Below are 6,274 nucleotides of genomic sequence, written 5' to 3'. Positions count from 1 at the left end.
CGTGGAGTAGAGTCCTAAACAGAGGTAGAAACCAAAGGAGTTCAAGGCTCTGAATCTAATTCTAAACAGAGGTAGGCAAATAGCAATAATAAATAAAAAGATGCATAACGCAATGAATGACAATTAAAAATAAAAAATTTGTACCTCGTCTTCTTCGAAAATCACCAAGTGAATTGGCCATTGCACAAAACTAGCAAGGGCCCTGCCTAAGTTATTGAATCCATCTCCAGTAGGTACCGGAAGAGTGTCATCATCATGTCCGTCGTAAATACAATCAACTTGGACCTTATAATGACTAGGCTTCATCGATCTAAAGTGTTGGTGCAACGAACCATCCAATGGGTACGCCATACCATCTGCCACTATCACTTTGTTACCCAAAACTTTATCCTCAAGGGCAAGACGACATGGAGTTATGGCCTTCCACTAGTAGAAAAAACCCCTGTTGCAGCCCTCTTGTTGCAGCGTACATGTATTAATACGCTTCAACAACCAGTCGGTCAACGCGGGTCAAACCCTTTAAAGGGTTGTTGCAGCGTACAAATTAATTGCCCCCTGCAAAAAAGTGTTTTGCAGTGTACAAAATAAAATCCCCCTGCAATAGCCCATTTTTATTGCAGCGTACATGTTAAAGCCCCCTGCAATTGCCCGGATAAAAAGTTTATTCGCTGCAATATTGATTGAATAACTATTTCGAACAAATTAATCATCTCATGAATTTCGCTCCCCGCGCTGACCTCCTTCTTCCCTTAAGCTTTCCCCGCGTCGTCCCCTCAAAACAAAAAACCTTTCTCTGCATCGCTCATAAAGCTTTCCCTGCGTCGTCAATCTAGCTTCCTCGTCGGTGGTTCTGGCTTCCTCGTCAGTCGTCGGTGGCTCTTTTCTCGCCTCCTCTCTAGTCGCTACTTTTTAGCTTGCTCGGCTGGTGGGTCCAAGAAAGAACTTAGTTTGCTCGCGTCGGTGGTTCCAAGAAAGAAAGTTTCTCGCGTCCTTTTCTCCGTCAACCTCCTCGACGTGGCTAGTAATCCTCTCTGTCCCCTCTTCTAGGTTTTTCAATTCGTTTATCTGATTTTTGTTTTAAGAATTAGGGTTTGGTCAATTCGTTTTTCGGGTTCTGTGCGTTTGTTCAATTCGTTTTTAGGGTTTGTTTAATTCGTTTGTTCAAATCGTTTTTATGGTTAATTCGTTTGTTCATTTCGTTTTTAGGGTTTGTTCAATTCGTTTTTAGGGTTTGTTCATTGGCCCAACTTGTGTTATTGTGTATTCTTAACCATCTTTTACAGTTTGAAGATGAACGAGAGGTTGAAGATGCTGTGCAAGGTCGAAATGGTTATGATTTTGATGGACATCGTTTGCGGGGAGGTATTCTTGGAACCCTGTTTCTGCTGCCTGTCTACATGTGCTTTTTTTATCTGATAACTCTTGCATCATTTACATTGGTGTTATATACTCACAGGTGGAATTCGCTCATGGTGGACGAGGATCATCATCATCAGACCATCACAGCAGTTATAGTGCTAGTAGTTATAGAGGTGGATCACCTAAGCACACTGACTACAGAGGGGTAGTCTTGCTTCTCTATTGGCATATTTTTGGTAATTTCACTGCTATATGAAATTCTTGTATTGGTGTTTCTGCAGTTATGGTCACTGGACTGCCATCATCTGCTTCTTTGCAAGACCTGAAGGTCAGTGATAAAAGTTTTTTAATCTAGAGAAGATTTGGGGATCATTGTGCTGTGCAGTTTGTGTCTCACACGAGTTGGATGTTCCTATTCACATTATATGTCTTCTATCTATTATTATGTTATTCTTATTTGTATATGTATCAATATCAGGATCACATGCGACGAGCCGGAGAAGTTTGTTTCTCAGATGTATTCAAGGATCGTCGTTATGGTGGTTAGTTGGTGCTTTTGATGATCCTTGAGTTGCTGCTTTCCTAGTGTTTCTTGTATTAGTGGTACTCATCTGGAGCATATGAAAAGTTCTGTCAATTTTTATTCCCAAAAATTATCTGATGTTTCCTAGATCTTTCATGTGAAAACTTGTTGACAGGAATTGAACTGTTTGACCTCTTTTTATTAAGTCTTCATTGTTGCCTTCTATGAGTAGGTAATCTACATACACCAACACTGTCACAAATTTTCCATTGCAGCAATTGCCAATTAGGACCTTACAGTTGTCATTTTTGCCACTGGTGCAAATGTTGCCTGGTAGTCTATTCCAAACCTTTGTTTACGCCCTAGAATCACCAATCTAGCTGTGTGCCTTTCTATTGACCCATTAGGAATTTATGATTGTATTGTCTCATAGAGCCACGTGCGGCCTATTGCCCTTTTTCCTTAAGGCAGGTCAGCCAAGGTCCAACTATTGTTGCTTTCCAAGGCCTTCAACTCTTCATTCATGGCCTCAATCCAACATTCATGTTGAATTGCTTCACTGAAACTAGCTGGGTCTTGTACTTGGGTCATATTACTCGGAAATGCTGCAAAATTCTTCCTGTATTTCTGAGTAGAGGTTCTATGAGTAACCTCTGCATTGTGTTAAAATTCAGCAAGCCAACCAGGTGGTCGATGTGATCTGTTGATTGTTCTGAGAATTTGACCAACATGAACTGACTGTCTTTGGTGACTGCATTGTTTCTTCAGTATTGTCAGCATTATATCATCTGAGTCATTTTCTTGGTATATGACTTCAGAATCTAGCACTGGTGCAGGCATATCTATAGGCATAGGTGCCTTACTGTTAACAAATGCATTATGATTTATGAGTACATTGAGCTAAGTTTCAAGTCCATAACTTTTTTATTGGTAATTGTTTTGGACAGCTGTTAGAGTAATCCTGATAAGATAGACAATGTCAAGCATCTACAGCAGATGGAAAACTCCTTGAAGGAATCACTTAACCAGATTCGCTTACACAAGGTATAAATATGTTGCCCCTGAATTTGCTGTCAAGTTACTTTACCTCATCATTTCTGAATCTACTACTTCTGTCTTAGAGCTAATTTTACATTTCTCTAGAGCATGGAGAATAAGGAGGGAGAAGAAGTAGAGAGAGAAAATTAGGGTGGGTGTGAGTTCCAACTTCCAAATTAAGAGATATAGTAGAGAGAACAAAGTCCAAAAGTGGTATGTTAACTTAACAACAATGCATCCCAAACTGGTAAAGTGGTAACCTAACTCTAAGGCAAAGGTAGCATTATAATTGCTTTACATTTTTAATTGTTGGTGGAAGGTGGAGTGAAGTTATGATTGAAGGTATCCTATTCTTAGTATACATGGACACTGTGCTAGAAAATAGTTGCAAAACTCCCTTCTTACTGGTGGTAAAGAGATGATTAGAATGTTAAAAAGGAAAGGACCTAAATATGTTTTAAGATACCGACTTACTGCTAATTTCTTGGATTAGGCATAACAAATCCTATAACCCGACTGCCGATATTCATTAGTAACTAATGCCTGGTATTCACCTAACAGGATAATATCTGAAAACACCAACTTCTGTCTCTAGACTGCAGTAACCAGGTACATATACACGTTAGATGACAATCACTCTTTTCCTTGCTGGCATACTTTCTTTTAAATTGAATGATTATATAACCAGTGCTCATAATCCAGTTCCAGAATGGGATGCATATGCCGTTAATGATGGGTGGTATACAAGAATGTCAGCCATTATCATGGCTTTCGAGTAATGAGAATAAACAAATGTTGTTGTCTGAAGAGCCAAACTTTTTGTCTCACAGGTAAAAACATCCTATTTCCCCAGTGCCTTGATATTATTATTATGCAAAACTGTGTTGTAAAATAAATAACAAGATTTATTCTTTTAACAGCAGCAGTATTCTCTTCTGCCTTTTTCTTTCAATAAACTCAAGTCTGTGCTAATTTATCGATGTTTATTTAGAGACATGAAGTAGACAAATGGAAATTAAATCATTAAGGGTGTATTTGGTTTAGCATATTTTGGAATTAGTATGTGTTTAAAATTATCCAACCCCAGGCTAAAATGACATTTTCGCTCCCAACTTTGAACTTAAGAACCTAATAACTCATTTTAAACTTATTATATGATAAATATGCTTAGTTTTAAGTTTCTAAGACTTATTCTAATCTATGTATGCACATTTAATGCTTGTTTTATCGTTATAGGTCATATTTAGGATAAAATAAGGCATTTTCGCTCCCAACTTTAAAATAAAGAACCTAAGGACTTATTTTAAACTTATTACATGTTTAATATGCTTAGTTTTAAGTTTCTAAGACTTATTCTAACTACTTATACACATTTAAGGCTTGTTTGGTCGTTATAGGACATATTTAGGCTAAAATGACATTTTCGCTCCCAACTATGAACCAAAGAACCTAAAGACTCATTTTAAACTTACTAAATGTTTTATATGCTTATTTTTAACTTTCTAGGACTCATTCCAATCCATTTATGCACATTTAAGGCTCATTGTGTCGTTATAGGTCATATTTAGGCTAAAATGACATTTTGGCACCCAACTTTGAACTTAAGAACCTAATGACTCATTTTAAACTTATTATATGATAAATATGCTTATTTTTAAGTTTCTAAGACTTATTCTAATCTATTTATGCACATTTAATGTTTGTTTTATCGTTATAGGTCATATTTAGTCTAAAATGAGGCATTTGCGCTCCTAACTTTGAACTTAAGAACCTAAGGACTCATTTTAAACTTATTACATGATTAATATGATTAGTTTTAAGTTTCTAAGACTTATTCTAACTACTTATACACATTTAAGGCTTGTTTGGTCGTTATAGGACATATTTAGGCTAAAATGACATTTTCGCTCCAAACTATGAACTAAAGAACCTAAGGACTCATTTTAAACTTACTAAATGTTTTATATGCTTAGTTTTGACTTTCTAGAACTCATTCCAATCCATTTATGCATATTTAAGGCTTATTGTGTCGTTATAGGTCATGTTTAGGCTAAAGTGCCATTTTCGCTCCCAACTTTGAACTTAAGAACCTAATGACTCATTTTAAACTTATTATATGATTAATATGCTTAGTTTTAAGTTTCTAAGACTTATTCTAATCTATTTATGCACATTTAATGCTTGTTTGATAGTTATAGGTCATATTTAGGCTAAAATGAGGCATTTTCGCTCCTAACTTTAAAATAAAGAACCTAAGCACTCAATTTAAACTTAATACATGTTTAATATGCATAATTTTAACTTTATAAGACTCGTTCCAATCTATTTATGCACCTTTAAGGCTCATTAGGTCGTTGTAGGTCATATTTAGGCTAAAATGACATTTTCGCTCCCAACTATGAACTAAAGAACCTAAGGACTCATTTTAAACCTACTAAATGTTTTATATTCTAGTTTTAACTTTCTAGGACTCATTCCAATCCATTTATGCCCATTTAAGGCTCATTGTGTCGTTTTAGGTCATATTTAGGCTAAAATGACATTTTCGCTCTAAACTTTGAACTTAAGAACCTAATGACTCATTTTTAAATTATTATATGATTAATAAGCTTAGTTTTCAGTTTCTAGGACTTATTCTAATCTACTTATACCCATTTAATGCTTGTTTGATCGTTATAGGTCATATCTAGGCTAAAATAAGGCATTTTCGCTCCCAACTTTAAAATAAAGAACCTAAGGACTCATTTAAAACTTATTACATGTTTAATATGCATAATTTTAACGATCTAAGACTCGTTCCAATCTATTTATGCACCTATAGGCTCATTGGGTCGTTATAGGTCATATTTAGGCTAAAATGACATTTTCGCTCCCAACTTTGAACTAAAGAACCTAAGGACTCATTTTAGACTATTAGGACATTGTCATTAGTTTCTTGAATGTTAAAATGTGATATTTAATTTGTATTTAATCTAATGTTTAATTTAAATTTCTGTTTTTGTAAAGGTCTACACTCCGAGGATTGCGCCTTATGCGAGGAATTTGATGTGGTTCGTGAGCAATGGGCTAAGTTTTTTACCAGCAAGTATTTATTATTGGCTTTAGCTCGCTTGATCGAGTTGGTTTAGTTGTTATAGAATAAATTTTATATTAAAATGTATCATTATGTTCAAATTGGAACATATATTTAAATGTAATATGTGCACTTTGGTTTTGGGATATATAGTATACAAAACTCCAGTTGTTGTTTTTATATTTGTTATACAGGTTGCGTTATTCTATTATTGTTTTGACAGGTTTCTATATTTGGTGCAAGGCACTCTAGGCATCCCTAAACAAAATTAGAATTTTCCC

At 35.4% G+C, this 6,274-nt stretch overlaps 1 long non-coding RNA gene across 1 annotated transcript; it reads left to right on the top strand.

The window, feature by feature from the left end:
* The first annotated feature begins 3,491 nt into the window (after window positions 1-3,491).
* LOC110791744 (uncharacterized) lies at window positions 3,492-6,030 on the top strand. The gene is made up of 3 exons (XR_008923212.1): window positions 3,492-3,529; window positions 3,623-3,750; window positions 5,927-6,030. It is a non-coding gene; the product is annotated as an uncharacterized lncRNA (long non-coding RNA).
* The last annotated feature ends 244 nt before the right edge of the window (window positions 6,031-6,274 follow it).

The sequence above is a fragment of the Spinacia oleracea genome, chromosome 6, assembly GCF_020520425.1.
Source record: "Spinacia oleracea cultivar Varoflay chromosome 6, BTI_SOV_V1, whole genome shotgun sequence".
NCBI lineage: Eukaryota > Viridiplantae > Streptophyta > Magnoliopsida > Caryophyllales > Amaranthaceae > Spinacia > Spinacia oleracea.
Note: the sequence above shows the minus strand (reverse complement) of the source record. Positions and strands in the feature narration are given on the sequence as shown.